The following is a 17644-nucleotide window of genomic DNA, read 5'->3' as shown; positions in this document are numbered from 1 at the left end:
ATTATAAGCTGACAAGGTCTTTGCAATCTGTAAAATCAACCAAGGGTTGCCTTGTATATATATAAAAAAAAAATTCTAACAAACCCTTCACATCAATCTGAAACTATAAGTGAATGGAGTAAGCTACCTCGAAAGAAAATAAACAGTAATTTCTATTACTCCCAATTCTGTAGTATGATGGGACCATTAATCCGTTGGACCCTGTGATCAATCAGATTAGGCTAGTCTGATGACAGTTCACACCATTTATGTGCGCGGACATAAATAAGACCAAGATCTGGGAATACAAAAAATGAAGGAGAAAAAAAATTAGAAATAAATTTACGGCAAATAAATACATTAAACTATAAAGAGCTATACGGTAGGAAAATAGAGATGAAAGTAGACCAAGTGAACAGCTGAAGTAAATGTGGAAGAATTCAGGATAGTGTAACTTCCACCACAAAGCATAAAATAAATAGTAACACTGTATTATCTTTTAAAGTGTACAAGGCTTTTTTATATATGTTATTTATGTAATTTTGAGAGGTATAAATTATTTCTATTTATTGAAAACTGAGGCTCAGGGAAATTTTCTGACATGGCCAAGATCATTTGAACAGGAAGTAAAATCTAAACTTAAAAATTTAACACAAATCAACAAACATGCCAAAAGAACCCAGTCAAAAAACTTTGCTGTTTACAATATACTGTGGGAAATAACAGAGAAGTGTAAGCTTGCCCTTAAGGAATTTATATCTGGTTGGAAAACAAGCAGCAAAGAGGTGAAAAGCACTGATTCATGATTTGAATAAGAATTCCAGCCAATGACAGAAGAGATGTCACAAGGTAGCACTTGGTTGATTGCCAAATAAATGAAAAATGACTGAGTTTCACAGGGACTCTGAAGAGCATGTCAAAATGAGATGATTCATGGAAACAGTTCCATGGAAGAAATGGGATTTCGGCTAGGATTATATAGTGAGCAAGATACAGAGTCTATAACAGCATGGTCTTCTGAAAGACAGTGACCATGTATCTGTGTCACTTTCATATCTATGTCACAGAACCTCAATAACTATTATTTTGTGAATAAAGATCATTGTCCAGTTAACTGATGAACTGATTAACAACTGAATGTATGAACACTTGAAGAGGAAGTATGGAGCATTTGAGGCAAAGGGAAAGAGCAAAAGTATGTCTAGGAGGATGGTGAGTTCAAACACATTACTGTGCTTTACAGGAGTCTAGGAAATGACTTAGTCAAGGTTATATAGGTAGAGGACGTGGCAGGAGCTAGAATATAGGTCTCCTGACTCCCACTGAGGAACAGATGTGTAAACAGAAAAAAATATTTGCTTTAACCCATTTCCCATTTAGAAGAAAAAAGTGCAGCTTGCTGCCAGCATTAATTTAATTTTACATAAATGCACTCTTTGAGGCTGAAGCAAATCTGATTGGTTTCCAATATAAAAATAAAATATAAAGACTGTTCTTGGAGATATTTCTAAACAGAACTTGTCTCTAATCCTAATGTAACAGAAATGAATGTGATGATCGGTATTTAATATTTTTTTTTCGTGTGGTAAATTTTAAAGCACAGAACGACACAAAACAGAAAATCTAGGATTTAATATTTTCAGGGATCAAGAATTAGTATATGTTATAAATGGAAATACCACTAAAAACATAATGCTACAAAAAGAATGATGTCATTTGTTTCCAAAGGCTATCGATAATAATAATAAAAGAGAAATATTTTGTGGCAGACTTTGGGGATAAGGTTAGGACTGTAATACACGAGTTCTCTCGGGGTAAATTATTGCAGCCCCCAGTGCCGCTGGTAAGTATTCTCTGAGCAGACGGAAAGGGGTTGAATCTAGATAAATTTAAGCAAGAATGCAGGCATCAACACATATCAGAACCATAATGAATTCTGATTGTTTTAAATTCAAACTGAAGTAATCTGGAGCCTCTTCCCATTCCTTTTTTCCATTTAAATCAGCAAATAAACAATGCTTTTTCGTACCTAAGAGCCTCCGTATTTCCTCTGTAACATCATTCTTCTTACAGTTGTCTTAAGCTAAGTCTTCTTCTCTTTTTTGATTATCAGCATAAAAATCACTTCCCTAAACCCTCAGACTAGGTTAAATCACCCTATCATTGCTTATCATTCTATATAATTTACATTACCCTTTTCCTCCTTCACAACACTTATTTTAGTTATTACTTGTTCATTTTCTGCCTTCCCCATTACATTATAAACTCAATGAAGACATGATCCCTGCAGTATGTCCACAATAGCACAAAGAAGCCTGACTAAAGCTCTAGAAGACTTGAGTTTTAGTGCTGGTTGGTTCTGTTAACTTGCTGTGTTATTCTGGCAAGTTACTTAACTTCTCTAGGCCTCCATTGTGAAAAGAGAGGAATTGGATTTGACCAGAGTTTCTTAAACTTCACTAATATATAGGTCCCTTTTAAAGGAAGAAAAAAATCTTACAGACCCGCCAAGGTTGTGTCCTCAAACTACTCAGTGGTCCTATAATCCTAGGTTGAGAAGATTGAGATAAGAAACCATTAAAATGACCTCGAATTGTGAAATTTTAGCTTTATAATAACGTTTTAGATTATTATTGATATAAAAACACATTATTTTTAAATTCTAAAACTCTCAGAGCCTAAGAATATATTCATGGCTCTCCAAGAATCTGTGGATCCCTGTTCGAGAAAGAGATGGTCTCTTTCAGGTCTTAAATTTCATCATTCCAAGAAAACGAATATTTATTTTCCAGAGTACTTTTTAATAAATCATACCCTACACACAGGCTCATTAAACTGAGATTTGGGGGAGAATATAAGGAATTCCACAGTATCAAGGCATCCAGAAAAAAAATCTTTCATTTGAAGAGAGACAGAGTCTCAGGTACTGATTTTGGCAACAGGACGAAAAACATTTGACCTTATGTCAATGTATGTAGCAATGAAAGGCTGATAGAAAGCATTTCTTTGGGCTCAAGTGAAGTGATCTTTTTGATCATATGAAGAAGTCTGTGAGAACATGAATTTAAGAGTGAGCAAAGAACAATAAAATGCAAACAGCCAAATTAAAAAATTGGCAAAGGAACTGAATACACATTTTACCAAGGACACACAGATGTCCAATAGCACATGAAAAGATGCTTAACATCATTAGTCATTAGGGAATTGCAAATCAAAACCACAATGAGATACCACTTAATACCTACAAGGATGACTATCCTGTGACCTGAATTCTATGAAGTAACTCAAATAGGCAAATTCATAGAGACAGAGAATAACAATAACCGTGGGCTGAGAGGAGGCGATGGGGAGTTGTTTGATGGGCAGAGTTTCAGTGTGGGGTGATGGAGAAGTTTTGGATATAGATGGTTGCACAACATTGCAAATGTAATTAATGTCACTAAATTATATGTCTAAAAATGACTAAAATGGCAAATTTTATGTTACATATATTTTACCACAATAAAAAATAGTAAGAGAAGATAGGCAGCTTGTTATTTATCAGTTGGATACCTAAATTGTAAACCTAATGACCTAATAGAGATATAAAATATACAACACATTGTTTTAATAGGCAAACTTGTTCTACAATCAAGGACCTTAAGAATTAACAGTAATAAGTGTATGAATAATCACCTAGTCTACCTGTTTATTTTGGAATTATAAATGTCCCCGTTGCTGGTTTATACCTATCAAGCAGGACAAACTCTAATTCTTTGGCTCAAGTTAATTATTAATTATCCTCAGTGATGAACGTTAAAGGCATTAAGGATAATTGAAAACAGTTGAACTACAAATTGAAATATTCTGATTTCTTATAATTCTTTCTATCTTCTAGTGGAGGTGATAATAAGTGATTAAATAATTATCAAAACCATGGAGAGAAATGTTGAGAGCACAATTGTTCTATATAGTAAGTCCTAAGAGCAGAACTTAATACTATTTCTTTCAATTTTTACTTTACAGTACACAGGCTTTGCAAGTGAAAACAGAGCTTTGTCAGAGCCATTTAGATACTAAAGAATTATTTTTATTTATATTTGTTTGCTTTGTTTTTCAACTTAAGAAGCAAGTGGCATTTGAGGCTGGAAAACCTTGGGATTTTAACACTTCTTTTGTGACATGAATATATGTTTCAGTGGCCTTTCCCAAATGTAACTCAACTATACTGTGGAACAATTATTACTCTTCTTACCTCTTCAGACTTTGGGCCTGAGCCTTTTCAGCAGAGCCAAGAAAGCATTCATACCAGCTGTCACCTTACGTTCTTTGCTATGGTCTTCACTTGCTTTTGATTTGGGCTCCTGACTCTCTTTAAAAACCTTTCCAAGTAAGTAGAAAGAGACAATGCCAGTTTATTTCAGGCTGTTTGGCATTAAACCTCTGACTGGAGAAAGGTGACATCTATTCATAAATATTTATTATGAATATGGTCTTCAGGTTTGTCTTTACTGGACTTCTTACCAAATGCCCAGAGGCCAGGCTCTCAAACTATCTGAATATAAACAAAATGCTTGTTTCCCAGTTGAGACCTAATATGCCAAGATTCCACTCAGACTGCTGATTTATAGGTGATTCTAAATTTCTAAGTGCAGACTATTGTAAGAGTGGTAACACCGCCTATGGTCAGGCAAACAGAACAACTAAAAGAAAATCAACAGCAACCCGAAGAGGAAGCAAACTGGATTAAAACGCCCGTTTCCTTCTCTTTTACCACTTGATTCCATTCACCCTACCTCTCATATTTTAAATTACAAGATAATCTTTTTCAACATAACTTGTATGCATATCATAGTAAACTGGTCACTCTTATAATAATTCTGTGAGACTGAATATTTTGAAAAAATAGACAAATACTTAAAATTAAATGAACTTTTAAGGAGAAATAAAAAAAATCAATCACTCTCTTCCTTCAAGTTCATATTTTCGCAGGATGGCTGTGCTACTATCTTGACACAAAACCCAGGATAACTGTGCAGCTTCCACTGAACATTCAGCTTTGGATATTTGGTTGTCTTGCCCAAGAATCAAATAGCAACTTATTAAATTTTGCATTTCTATGTATCCCATGTAAACAAATACTCTTTCTACCTTAGGGAAAGGGAAGACCAATGACAATCTGCAAGGTGGAAGCTTGGTAATGAAAGAGAAACAAAGACATCTTCCAATGGCCAGATCACAGAAGTTAAAGTCTGCTAACAATGAAGCGTCAACTCTGGCTCTACTTCCTTATTGGAAAGATGAGAAAAATCAGGACTCGCAAAATAGCACTAAGTATAATTGATAATATTCTGGAAATTAGTATAGAGTATATAAAAACATGCATTTGGGAAAACAGTCCTGCAGTTACTTTTCTTGTTAAGAACATTAACCAGAGATGTGTCTGTTGATTTTGTTACAGCTGTAACTTTTCCACTGTATGAAGCATTAAAGTTACAAATTGGCTTGTTGTTTGAGTGGTCTGGAAAAGGTATATTCTGTATCACTGAATTGCTGTAAATTTAAATCCACTTCCTCTAGTTCTCAGCTCATTTTGGCAGAATACTTCTAAGTAAAAGTGTAATAAACTATATTGTTATCCTTCAGAGTTTTTATAACTCCATCTACCATATTTGGGGTGAGGAGGAGGTGGCAAGAACCCATAAGGAAGTAAATGGTATTATGGTGACATTTTGTAACCTTTAGCTAGCCCAGGGACAACTGAAATCATGTGTTTAAGATGGGAAGTGTTACTAAATTTGAGATGACTTTTTGTGGCTTTATTTTTTCTTACACCAGCATCATTAAATGTGTTCATAAATAGATTTCTGATTTTTTTCTAAATCAGTTTTCCTCCATAATATACAACACAATTCCTTTTTATACAGAAAATAGTCTTTGTAACATTTAAACTAAGAAAAGGTGAGAAACTAGAACACTAATTAATTTTAAGTTAGTACAAAAGATATTTTTGAAAAGTCCTATGATTTCCATTAAATGTCAATTTCCCCAGTTAAGTTCCCTTTTTACAAAAAAATTAATGTTGTAATCAAATTAAAAAAATAATCAAGACAATACAAAGACAAGGTAGTACATGAAAAGGACTAACACACAATGAACATGTCTCTGAATTGTCACAGAAGAAACTGAGAAGACAGATTAAAGAGGAGGAAAGGAATGGTATTAGTACTATATTAAGCCTCTTTATTGGTGACATTTCATTTTATAATTAACCATTCATTCCTTAATATTTATTGAGTAGTTATTATGTATCAAGTATTATGTTGGATGCTGAGGATACATTGGAGAATAGAATATAGCCCTTGCCTTCAAGAGAGTTTACAGTTAGTAATATATTCAGACATTTTAGTAATTTATAATAAGAAGGGAAAGGAATACATCCAGAAACTTTGGCTTGTGGACTTAAATTCTAAAAATTTCCTTTGCATCTTTAATTTTAGTTATTCCTACAAGTTTCTTTGATAAATAAAGCTATACGACTGCCATATCTGTGACTGCTTAGAAAATTAAGTAGTGGAATCGATTTCAATACTTAATCAAATTTCAAGATCGATTTGTCTAGTCTAACCTAATTTGTCTAATGTATGGGAAAACTAAGGGTGGAAGAGGGCAAGTACGTGATGAAGGTCACTTACTTGCCACGTCTTTCTTTCGATAAGCTTTCTTCCAAATAAGATATAATTAGTAGGTATCATAACTAGTGCTTTTATAAATCTATGTTTGTCTGCCACCTTTCTCATTTACCTTTCCTTGATCTCCACTGAGACAATCGTCACATTCACTTCATTACCTTTCTTCCAAACTTAGCAGAAGCAGTGACTTTCCCTAGAGGGCCTGTCTCTTTTCAATGTCTAATCTAAGACTTAACCCCCATATTTCCTCCTTCTCCACTGATTTGCACTCTTCTCTGCTATACTTGCCTCAACTGTCCTATTCACTGGCCCAAACTCTCGGTGGTCTAAAGTCACATCAATCCTCCATTAACAAAAATGGGCAACTACCTATTACTTCCTAAGCTCCCTAAAATATCCATTCCTACCATTATACTTAAGCTATAATCTTAAACAATGACCTCCTCCTTGTAACTGTTAATGGCCTTATGCTCATTTTCATTCTTTTTTTTTTTTTCATTGTCATTTTTCAATACTTCAGTAAAAAAAAAACCCCACACACACAAAAAGTGGGCTTGGGAGTCAGAAGGGGATCAGTTTAAAAAATCCAGATTCCTCCTCTAGCAGTATGACCTTAGGCAACTTACTTAACCATACTAAAATTTATTTACCTGTAAAAGAGGAAAAATTGTAATTCCTACTTTACAGGGTCATTGTGAGAACCAAATAAGATTATATATGTAAAGTTATTAACACAATGCCAGGGACACAAGAGGTACTAGGTATTGTTTTCCTCTTCTTAAAACTCTTCTCATTTGGCATCGGTGATACTATTTCTACTCTCTCATATTCCTTTTTTTTTAATTGAAATATATTTGACATATAACATTGTATAAATTTAAGGTGTATAAAATGTTAATTTAATATGCTTATACATTATAATATGAATGCCTTATAATTCGCCTTTCTATCATGTTACATAATTATCATTTCTACCATATGATCCAGAAATTCCACTTCTGGGTATATACCCAAAGGAAATGAAAACAGGATACTGAAGAGATGCATGCCTTCCCATGTTTATTGCATCATTATTCTCAACAGCCACGATGCAGAAAAAACCTAGTTGCTCATTAATGGATGAACGGATAAAGAAGATATCCATATACACATAGAATGGAATATTATTCAGCCATAAGAAAGGACACCTTGCCTTCTGGGACAACATGGATGGACCTTGAGCACATTATGCTAAGTGAGATAAGTCAAACAAAGAAAGTCCTTTATGATTTTACTTATATGTGGAATCTAAAAAAGCCAAATTTGTAAAAAAAAAAAAAAAAAAAAAAAAGAGTAAAATGGTGGTTTGGGGTGATAAGACAGATGTAATTTAAGGGCATAAACTTGCAATGAGTAGTAAATAAGTCCTAGAGATCTAAACCACAGTATAGTATATATAGACAATAATATTGTATTATAACCATCAAACTTGCTAAGAGACTAGAACTTAACTATTCTAACCACTAAAAGAAACAATTAACAAAATGAAAAAGCAACCTAAGGAATGGGAGAAAATTTTTACAAACCATATATTATATAAGGAGTTAATATGCAAAATATATAAAGAATTCATATAACTCAATAACAACAACAACGAAAATCTCCAAACAATCCATTTTAAAAATGAGCGGAGGAACTAAATAAATGTTTTCCCAAAGAAGACATCCAAATTGACAACTGGCACATGAAAAGTAGTTCAACATCATTAATCATTAGGGAAATGTTAATTAAAAACACAATGAGATATCACCTCACAACTGTCAGAATGCCTATCACCAAGAAGACAAGAAGAGATAACAAGTGTTGGTGAGGATGTGGGAAAAACGGAACCCTTGTACAATGTTGGTGGGAATGTAAATTGGTTCAGCCACTATGGAATATTATATGGAGGTTCCTCAAAATATTAAAAATAGATCTATCTTCTTCTTTTAAACTTTACCTATGTGTTGTTTCTTAAGGCCTTAGGTTTCAATATATTTTTCACTCTATGCTAATGACAGTCAAATCAACATGTCTAGTTCTGACCTCTGAAACAAGGTCCGGTTCCATATCTTCACTCATATCTCTCTAGGATATTTCTACTGAGATACTCCACCTTCACTTCAAATTCAGCAAGTCTAGAATCCAACTCATTTTTCTTTTCTAAAAACAGAGTCCCTCTTCCATATTTAATACCTCTTTCATGCCATACATCAACCAACAGTTCATTTTTTGGTTCTTCTTTCTCTTTCATCTTTTTTATTTTTATTCAGTGATCAAATCTTATAAGTTACCAAAATATCTTTCATATGTCCCTTCCAAACAGAGCTGCTTTTGTCATAGCACTTCCCTATTCCCAAATCTTTAAGTTCCCCCAATGCCTTCTAGACAAAGATCGAATTCCTCACTCCAGTCTTTGTATCCAAATTTGGTCTTTTTCCTCTCTCCATGTGACCTCCCACTCATTCTAGAGTACAACATGATCATCGATATCTTGAAATTCTTTCCCAATGATGTACCTCCTGTTTAAAATTTCCATCTTCTTCCTTCTCATTTATCCATATCCTTACATTCAGGGTTCAGTTCAGGTGTAACTATTCATGAAACAACTACTGACTATTCCAGCCCTGCAATGAACTTTTACTACATGTTTTTCCTCAATCACACGCTGCCCAGCTCTAGTGTTTAATTCTTTCAAGTATTGTCTATCTCCTTGAGATAAAACTGAGAGCAAGAATATCTCAATTCTATTTTGTCTAGAACAATACTGGATATATAAAAGCAGTTCAATGATACTTGTTTAATAAATAACATACATATAGGAGCCCCCAAAATCTCAGAACAAATAACTATTCTAGCCTTTTACCTGACTTACAAGCCTGGCTTCAAATGCTATAGAAATTTGAAAAGCTATAACCAGTCTGTGAACTGAATATTCCTCATCTCCAAATTATATAAGTAAAAAGTGGCTGATAAGGTACCCATGTGTTTTTATAGATTCGTTTTTGACATTTGAAAAAAAACCTTATGCAAAGATTACATCTAAAAATTTGTAAATACATACTATATCATGAAAATTCTTTTCTTAAAATAATTCAATTTTGTACCATGCTTTGCATCTCTAGTTGGTAAATTTTAAAATAATATTTAAGCAAGACTACTAAAAATACCACATTTAATTAGTAGAAATAAAAGTATATCTGAATCATTTAATTTCAAATGCATTATAATGTTATTACTTGGATTACATAGCACTAGGAATACCCAAGAGATAGTATCTGTTCTTAAGAAGCTCACACCATAAAACTAATTAATTATAAAGAAACAATAATATGATATGATATTTGGTACATTCCAGTCATAAACCCGGTGCTGTGAGGAGGACACTGAACAGTCTGGTGGGGCCAAACCATAATATTTGTGGTAGCAAATGAAGGTGGTAAGACCAAGGAGGTAGGCTGAGGCGGACCACAAAGTCTTCAACACTCTCTGAAAAAGAGGTGAACTGTACACGCAGTGTTTTGGAAAGAAAATTCTCTCAACTTGGAGGACGAAATGAAAATGGTAGATTGTTGAGTCAGAGAGATAATTTGTAATAATTCAAGTGAGGAATAAGGAAAATCTGAACTTAAAAAAAAATCAATGTAAATTAAAAAGTTGGAAAAACAAAGTTATAGCAGCAATCAGTATGTTCATAAATGGATAAATTTTTTCCCTCACCACTTTTGGCACCAGGTAGCAGAAATGTACAAAAAATCTATTCTTCTGAGACTCTTGCTATTGCTCTTACTTTTACGCCAAAGTCCAATGGATAAAAATAGTTACTCCATATATATTGAGAACACAATATATATTGTGTGGGCAACTTTTTTCTAACTTTTGTTATTACTTAGGGTGAAAGTCAAGTGACTACACCATATTCCAACTACTGTTCATCCCAGGTCAGTTACTCTCTAAAAGGATGTGAACTTAAAGGATGTCAGTCTGCTTCTGTTAGACACAGAGGCATCATAATTTTAAAAGTGTGACTGTGTCCACTAAGCACTTTCTATAGTGAATATGTGGTAGGATACAGATCTGTTACATCTCACCCTTTTCATGTTGGTGCATAAAATAAAATTTAAAAACTCAACTAACATATACAATAAAGGAGCTTAATGCTTTTCCTGAACAAAGATATTAAAAACATATTAAATAGTTTCAGAGATTCTTTGAAAATATGTCATATCATACAGACAAGAATTTAAGCAAATTATTTTGTATTATTGGGTGGCAATATATTATTGTGCAGCCTTAAACTAAAATAACTAAAGGAAGAATTATCTAATTAAACAAATGGCTACTGTCCCAGAAGGAAGTCACTCAGGTATGTTCCTATAAATCTTTAAATTACTGAAAACACATAATCACCATTAAGGAAATAAAGATCAGTAGGTCCAAAAGGCAAATATCACATTCAGCTCTGCTTTCATTGGTAATGTGAAAGTAGAGTCTAAGGAATAAAAATGTACATTTCTCTAAAGCAATAGATAGATGATAGATAGATAGATAGATAGATAGATAGATAGATAGATAGATAGATATTCAAGACACATTTCCAACAACACATCTTTGAAAATACATTAGTGTGTGCTAGAATATATTATCAATCCTGATGGCAAAATGTAATGCCCGTGTACTTAGCATAATGGAACAGCTTCTGCTCAAATTCCAATCTCTTAAAGAATGACTTGGATTGGCCACTAAGTGAGTGGACCACTGTTAGGGTGCACGGGTGACTTTTAGCTTGAGTGGGAGAGAATAAGTTACTTGTCCTCTGTTTTGATTTCATTCGGAAAAGATAAACATTAAAGGCAATTATAGGAAGACCTTAAAGATATATAATGATATAAAATTTATCCAAGCCCTTTATGTATTTGATCTTCCTTGATCCTCACCATTAGTGTCTTAACATATAAGAAAATTGAAGTCCAGAGTTTTTAAGAGATTGCCAATTAACAGAAGAGAAGAGATTACAACCCAGGTGTCCTGACTCCCAAAGCAGCAACTTTCTCTGGAATTACATAGTTAGGACTCTTTCAAAGTATAACTGGAGGTCAGTGTTGGTAAAACATTGATTATTAAACATCTCTATAGTAAAATCATTTCCATGATTTGTATGCAATTATTATAATACTTCCTGAGTAATACTTCTTGTATTTCCAGTGAAAGTAACAAAAAATATTTGGTGGTTTATTAGTCATGCAAGATTTCTCGGGATTTTCAAAACAGATTGATTAAAAAAAAATTAGGTCTTGTCAATTGTATTCATACTTCAGTGGTTACTTCTGCACACAAAAGTGCTCTCAATTTTACAACATTATCTGGAAGAAGTTCAACAACACATTGTTAATACTCTACTCCTACAAAATAATTTTAAAGCTCCATGGGAATTTAGATTTGCACGAGTTATTAGGATGTGACCTTTCCCTTAGATTTCTTATTTTAGGATTGACTTAACATGGTATTTCCCCAGTGGGAGCTGTTGTACTTCCTTCGCAGATAAGAAAAATAGCAATCACAAATTATAGTGAGTAAACTTAGGGAAACATATATTTCTGTGATGCTGATGAAACTGAAATCATAAAAGGAGACCACACTACATGTTCCTTGGATTTGAGGGGAAAGCCATGGGGCTTGTTAACAAAAGAAAAAAGTTATGCCATTATGGTATTTCCCTGAAATTTATTCCTAATTGTTTCTTGTCCCAGTTACCAAGTCTTATGACTTTTAAAGATTATTAAAGATGTTTACGTCACTAAATTTCCTATGTCCTGTCTACTGGGAGTATAAAAGGTTAAAAATATCAAACTTTTAATAATTTAAATGATTTCAGATCACAGGATCTGAACTGAAGGACAAGGAGTTCATGAGAGTAAAGAAAAAAATTAGAATTAACATGAAAAAGATCACAGTTGCTTCACTTTTTGTTCCATGGAATAACAGTGGCTTCCAATTATTCATCTCTTACTATATGATACTGTGGTAGAATTTGTGAACATTACTTGAACATATGAGTTATTAGAAACATCCAAAGAATCAACCACGCTACAGCTCAAACGATAGAGCTAATTATCGGCAATTTTCGAAAAAGGCAAACGAAGTTGTGGAAGGGGAGACAATAGAGTCACATACATTTTTCCTAACTAGTCTAACTAGGTGCCAAAATCAATAACTTTATGTAGTATTAATTAATGAAACATTAAAATTTAAAAATTATGAAGAGTAAAAAAAATTTTCTCTTATAAGAATAAAAATATGAGTTAAAATTGAGTAATCATCAAAAGTAATTTTTTGTATGCTCTATTATCAGATATACTTGTAGATTAGGTTTTATTAAAATTACTACTTGAGGACACTGTTTTATTTAAATTATTACTCAATAATCTCAAATAATCAAACCCCTCCCCATACTATGGATTCTGTATTTTAACGGCTAATTCACAGTCTCTACATTACAGAAGTTTTTCTTTCAGTAATTTTTAGGAATTAACCCTCTATATTTATAGTTGTGGCTGACATTTTTAAGTATAGTGCCCACATTGGTGGACTTATCATTTTTCCATAAAATAGTATATAGTTTAGACACAGCTGGGTTTTAAAACATTATTTTTGATTTGAAAGAGAATTTAGAAATCATTAACACAATCACTTAATTTTATACATTGAGGGTCAAGGGACAGCAATGCGTTTACTTCCTCAAATACTACATAGACATATAAAAATGTGTATAGAACTGGAAGGCAACTTGTAGAAATCAAAATAGTTTCAATAAGAATGTTAAAATTATATTTTTCTTTAAAATTACCTTTATTGTTGTTATTGCATTGCTTATTTGATATTAAAAATATAACACGGTACTATAGTTAATCTCTCTATATTAAGCCATTAACTGAAACTTAACCCCCAAATGAAAATTTAGAATAAAAAGAAGACAATTAGCCATATATTTCCTATTTATTGTAATACTTAATCATATAATTTTGTATCTTAAAATTTTCTATTATCATTATGTCTTGATTCTAAAATTAATATTCCCCTCATATATTCAAACCACAAATTTAAAATATTTATCTTTTTTAAAAAAAACTAGTTTGTCTTCACCTCTCTGGAAGTCCTATTTGTTAAACCTGCATTTTCAAAAGCAGTCATTCCTTTCTAACAACTAGCAACATGTGGACTTAAAGGCCATGAGGCACCCGCAGCACAGTCTTTACATTTTATTTAAATTTGGCATAGCCTTAGGAAATTATTTGCAACTTCCCTGCAATTAAGAAGATTTTTTCCCTAATGCCCCCTAAAAAACACAAACAAATAAACAAACAAAACCCACACACACCAAAAAACCCATATTATTCTGATAACTAAACAATTGATAAAACTCTTCACTCTCTACCTGCATTACACTATAACATGCACGAAGCCACGCCTAAAAGATAACAGATTGAAATGAATAGAAATCATTTAAATGTATGCTTTGGAAATACATCTTTGTTCGTTCTGCTATTAGTATACTCTCAGAGAAATTTCAAATGTTACAAATAATGCAAGAGTAATACAGCTGCTCAAATTCTTTAATATAGAAACTTCTCTTTCAGCAATTTAGCTGTAAAAAATGATTTTTAAAAAGTGAAATATGTGCAGGAAGATATTCAATATATGTAATGGTATCAGAATTAACAGTAATTATATAACAATAAAAAACTAGAAAACACCTATAAAAACTGGCTTAGTAAATTATGTGGTATCACTAAGATGGACTATTATATTGCCATTATGAGAAATCTGAACGTGAGGTAGAAACAAAGAAAGATTTATATGATCTAACAGTGAAAGAAGCAAAAATGCTACGTATACCATAACTGTTAGTAAGGAAAAAATGCGTACACACTAACAAGAACTGGAAGAAACTATACAGAAGAATGGTAGTTTATAAGTGATTGTGGCCTTTTTATTTGAAAAAATATGTTCACAGCTTTTCAGTAATAAAAATGTCTTAAAAGAATTTAATGTAAAATGAAACAAACCCAATGGCTAAAATTCAGAAGCAAAGTCATTTGCCTAGTTTCTAATCTTATTTCTAAATGTACCACCTACCCGCCTTTAAGGTTTTAAAAGGAAACATTATCTAGTTTCCAATCCTGAAGTCCTGAATTCATATGTAGCAGTATAATTAGGCAGAGAGTTTATTTACACAGGGCAGGACTGAACTTTGCATGTGAGCACATACAGAAAATGATAAAGATCGTTGTGTCCTAATAGTAATTTACAGAATTGTGATTTGCTCCACCCAGTATACTTATAATTGAATTCCTCAGCCATAAAATCGTCAGAACCAAACAAGTTCAGATATCTTTTATCTAAACCCTATTTTCTCCCTTACCATCAGTTAATGTATTTCTTATGGGGCTTTTCTTCTTTTTATAGATTCATTTGTCTTAGTTATAAATTAACCCCACAAACAACTCTCCCAGCCACTCAAGCTCTACTGTTTCCTATGTACCGGGTTTCTTTTTACTTGCACAATTTATGATACAAGGGCAATTTAAACTGCCACTTGGTAAAGGATGTCCAGGGAATTATCTCTAGATTAAAAAAAAAAAAGATTCCGAAGCATAAATGCCCACAGGCAGAGATTCTCCTTAAAGCTGAGCACCCTAGCAAAGAAGTAAAATGTAATCACTGAAGACTTCTGTCATTTCTTTTTTACATTAAAAAAAAAAATGTAGTAAAATATATATAACATAAAGATTTACCATTTTAACCATTTTTAACTGCACAGTTCTGTGGCATTAAGTATATTCACAGTGTAACCATCACCACCATCCACCTCCAGAACTTTTTCATCTTCCCAAATTGAAGCTATACCCACTAAACACTAATTCTTCATTCCCTCACCCTCGGCCTCTGGTAACCACCATTTTACTTTCTGTCTATGAATTTGACTACTCTAGTTACATCTTCTGTTATTTCTTGTTTCACTTAAAGTCTGTGAACTAGTGTAATTTACTAAATTGGTTGAATACACAAAAGAGTTGTCAGTAAAAAATATATATATATGAAAGAATTCCTAACTAGCATTTTTTTTTTTATGCCCAAACACTTGAATTCAGACCAAATATCATTTTCAGATGCCAAAGTACATACCTGCCCCTTACTTCATCTTTCATGAGCTTGGTCTTTTGATTTTAAGTGGCTTTAGGTTTAGCTAAACTTAAACTGATTTCCTAAGCAAACTTAATGCTGCTATTGATTTTTAAGAATCAAAGTTCCCTTAATACTGCTTGTATTCACTGAATTCCCACACATTTTATCTAAAAATGATATAATCTTGGGCAATGAAGACTGGTGGACCAAGAGATCACTAGTGAGATCAAAATACTTTCACAGTTTTGATCTGAACATTCAAGTCATACACTGATTATCACCAGGTGAAAACTTTGCTAAGAGATGGTTCCAAAGGAGGCGGAGCCTTGTGGAATTTTCCCTTATACAGGTCCTCTAGGGGACTGGAAGTAACTGGCTGAAGTATTAAGTGGCAACCAAACTTCTGGCGGTAAGGATGGCAGTGTGTATTGTATGGATAGGATCAAGAAACACAGCTCAACGAGTACCCTTGATGAAAATGATGATGTGCAAACCAAGAGAAACTTACTCTATAAATCAGTGACAATCTGATAAGAAGGATTATTTGGTGACTCCAATGTTACTTTGAAAGAACATTTAAATTATTTTCAAATAATTTGAGGCTTACAGAAAAGTTGCAAAGATAGTAGAAAGGGTTTCCATGTACCTTTCACCTAGCTTCCCCTACTGTTACATTACATATTACAACCATAATACAGTGATCAAAACTTATAAATTAGCACTGGCACAATACCATAAACCACTTCGCTTGGATTTCACCAGTTTTTCCATGAATGTACTTTCTCAGTTCCAGAATCCAATCCAGGATCCCACATTGCATATAGTTGCCATGTCCCTTTATTCTCCTCCAAACATTTGGTAGTTTCTTAGTCCTTTTTCTAAAACAGCTTTATTGAAGTATATATGATATACGAAACACTGCACATATTTAATGTATAGTTCCTCAAACTTTACTTGTCTTTTATGCTCCTGATACTGTTGAAGAATGCTGATCAGGTATTTTGTAGAATGTCTTTCTATTTAGGTTTGTCTAAGGTTTTCTCATGATTCAATTGATATTATGGATTTTTTTGGGAGAACACCAAAGGCATGATGTGATCTTTTCAGGACAATTTATCTGGAGGTATATGAGTTGATATGTCTTATTACTGTTGATATTAACCTTGATCACTTGGTTAAGGTGGTGTCTGCCTGGATTCTCCACTGCAAAGATACAAATTATCCCTTTGTAATTAATAAATATTTGAGGGGAGATACTTTGAGGCTATGTACATATTCTGCTTCTCCTTATACTTTAACCAATTTTACTATTCATCTTGCCTGCAGCAATTATTACTGTGGTTCTTTAATGGCAATTTTCTATTTCTCTCATCCCTTTTATGTTTATTAATTTAAAGTCATCTGTAAGGAAAAGTTCTCTTTCCATTTGTTTATTTATCCAGCATTTATTTATATCAGTATGAAATCTAATATATATTTTTTTTATTTGGAGGACTATACTGATTTTATACTAATGTTTTATTTGGAGGGCTATATAAGTAGTTATTTATTTTATTATTCAAATTATTCCAGCTTTGGCCATTGGAAGCTGGAACAATTTGAGTACTAAAATAAGTAAGTATAGGCTTGCATTATAACTCCCCAAATGAAACACATATCATGAGTATTGGATAGTGAAGCTACTCGCTCCTTTGTAACCAGGAATCCTGGTTGCATGGCTTTATGGAACCAAGCAAGACATTTTAATTTTTATCTCGATTTAATTGTAAGTATCACAGGAACCTAAAATA

General features: G+C 32.9%; 1 protein-coding gene across 3 annotated transcripts in view; it reads right to left on the bottom strand.

Annotated features, from left to right (window-relative positions):
• The window catches only part of PPARG (peroxisome proliferator activated receptor gamma), a 119824-nt gene that overhangs the window by 81729 nt on the left and 20451 nt on the right, over positions 1–17644 (bottom strand). The gene's annotated exons all lie outside the window — the stretch shown is intronic.

This window comes from Rousettus aegyptiacus, unplaced genomic scaffold (genome assembly GCF_014176215.1).
Source record: "Rousettus aegyptiacus isolate mRouAeg1 unplaced genomic scaffold, mRouAeg1.p scaffold_m13_p_4, whole genome shotgun sequence".
Classification (NCBI taxonomy): domain Eukaryota; kingdom Metazoa; phylum Chordata; class Mammalia; order Chiroptera; family Pteropodidae; genus Rousettus; species Rousettus aegyptiacus.
Note: the sequence above shows the minus strand (reverse complement) of the source record. Positions and strands in the feature narration are given on the sequence as shown.